This window comes from Elephantulus edwardii, unplaced genomic scaffold (assembly GCF_000299155.1).
Source record: "Elephantulus edwardii isolate Elephantulus edwardi_28Jun2011 unplaced genomic scaffold, EleEdw1.0 scaffold00035, whole genome shotgun sequence".
NCBI classification, from domain to species: domain Eukaryota; kingdom Metazoa; phylum Chordata; class Mammalia; order Macroscelidea; family Macroscelididae; genus Elephantulus; species Elephantulus edwardii.
The window spans coordinates 12,429,079-12,431,584 of NW_006399785.1; the positions used below are offsets into that span (position 1 = coordinate 12,429,079).

Sequence of the window (2,506 nt, forward strand, 5' to 3'; positions counted from 1 at the left end):
TCCCTCCTTCTTCAGCAGAGCATCTGGTGGATTTGAACCACGTGCCTCTGGGATTGCAGTGCAGCTTCTTGCCATTAGGCCACCAGAGCTCGCCTCTTTTTCTTTTTTTATTTGAGGAAGTAAAAAGTTTATATTTCAGATTAGTGACAACACAGTCACGAAGGCTCCTGAAATGTGCACAGCAGGCACTTCAGCTTTAAGCCTCATAGCTTGAAGCTTTCCCAGGTTCTCAGTCCTGCCAATATTGACATCCTCCCCCACTAATTGGCCAACAGAACTCTCAATCCTGCCAATATTGGCTCACTCCCTCCTTCCCCCAAGGTCTCATCTCACACCTGGTCTCCAGTCTCGGTGATTGCAGAGGTCTCTTTCCTCATCCCTGGCAGAAAAGCTTTTTCTTATTTTTTTAAGATGCTTAACTGGATGTAAAGATAGTAAGACATTTACCCTCAGGGACTGGTAACAGAAGAAAATTTGTGTAGTTTTTGTGGCTGTTGTTTGTGTGAGTCTTCTGAGGGATTGAGTAAAGGTGTTGTGGGAAGTTGATAGAGGAAGAAGCACCCTTGTCTTTTCCAGGTGAGGAAAAAGCATCAGGGAAAAGGAAATGACAAGATTGCACTGACTTGAACCCTGGCGAAGGGAGAGTTGTGACAGTTGACGTGGAGGGAGCAGATCACGCTAAACCCTGTGGGCTTCCTTACGCATGAGTTCCCGTGCATGTACGTGGAAGCCCGTGTGTTAGAGGTATTCCTCTATGGTGGTTGTGCAGGATAGTCGGGGATTCGGCTGTAAAAAAGATGTTGGAAATGTTAACAAGAAGCGTGAACACCCAAGTGGTAAAACGCTATTTATTGACTAGTTCTTTCTTCAAGAAAGTGGCCCTGAAAAAAAAGAGAAATTGGTCCTTGAAAAGAAAAAAATGAGTTCCAGTGTATTCTGCATGTCTCATTAACTTTATTTTAAATGATGAAGGCAGTTGCCATTTTCGTAATTAAAATACGATCCTAATTACTTAGGAAAGTTAACTTACATCTTTGGTAAATGTGTTGGAAAGGTAATAATTTGTCCTTATTTATGGCACTAATGGAGTGCCTTACGACATGGAATTTGGGCAGTTAAACAAAAACCTTTAAAGGATGCAGACTTTTATTTATCAGTTTAGAAATAGTTATGATTTTCACCTTATGTAATTTTTTGCTTAAAATGAGTTTGAATTTACGTTGATTTCAGAAAACTTGGAAGTTTATGAAAATTGAGAATGCTTCCGTAGAACTGCTGCCGTGTGCTGCTGAGTTGATTCTGGCTCATAGCAGTGCTGTAGGTTAGTACTGTTCCCTCGGCTTTGCTGGCCTGGTGGTAGGAAGCTGTGCTGCGATCCCAGAAGGGACTCTGTTTGAATCCACCAGCTGCTCCCCAGGAGAAGGGTGGGCACTCTCCTCCTTGTGATTTACTGCCTCTGAAAATCTGCTGGAGGGGCAGTGATGAGCCACTTTGACTTGACTACACATAACAACAATACCACCAACAGTCTTCATAGACGACGACTTCCAGATCTTTCCTGTGGAGCAGCTGGCGGGTTCAAACGTTAGCAGCTGGGCCCCACCATGCTCCTTGATTTTGGAAATTCTACAACCCAAAAAGCCAAACTCATCAAACTGATTTCCACCTTGTTGGGTACAAGAGGACTGCCCAGCAGAGTTTTGAAGGCTGTACATAAATGTTCATAAAAACAGAATATCTTGTCTTTCTTTTACAGAGCAGCTAGTAGTGGGTCAAGCCACTGGATTCTGTTTTATTTAACAATCCGGTGCTTACCCCACTGTACCACCAGAGTTCCTCTGATACAGCTATTAGTTGTTTATAACAAGCAAAGTTTTTCTCAGCAGTATTAAAATTGAAATCCTGAAATTAGAATTTTACTTTTTTTTATCATAATCTCTCCTATTTGAAATAAAATCTTCCTCTATATTTTGTATAAAATCTCCCTGTCTTATTGCTTTCTTAAAGTTGTAAAGAGCAGATGTAAATTCTCTATTTTCTTTTTCTTTTAAGTGCTGGCTTTAGCTGATTAAACGGAACCTTTTTTGTCATTAAAATAATTTTTTTATTATTAAAAACAAAATGAGTTAAAAATCACCCTCAACTTTGTTGGCTTTTCTGGACTCACGGGATGTTAAGAGCTGCGTGGTACCCAGAAATCCCGATGTTCACACTCATCCTTGAAGCATGTTGTCAAGTCTAAAGACAGTTAATAACTTATTTGGAATCTTACTCTCTAATTGCCATCATTTCTGACATGCCCTTAGAAGATAAACTTTTAAATGACGTTTTCCCCCAAGAATTTTTGTAACTGTGCCTAAAAACGAATATAGTAAAATGCCAAGTGGTAGAGACACAGTATCTAGTACAAAGTGGTCCCTGCCTCTGGCACAGTGTCTGCCTCAGGTAGGCGCAAAGCACTCCTGAATTTCAAAACTATTTGGTGCATTTCCTACTTTTTTTTTTT

The 2,506-nt window shown here is 40.6% G+C and overlaps 1 protein-coding gene across 1 annotated transcript in view; it reads left to right on the plus strand.

Annotated features, from left to right (window-relative positions):
- Positions 1 to 2,506, plus strand: part of FBXL5 (F-box and leucine-rich repeat protein 5) — a 46,597-nt gene that overhangs the window by 17,853 nt on the left and 26,238 nt on the right. The window lies entirely within an intron of this gene.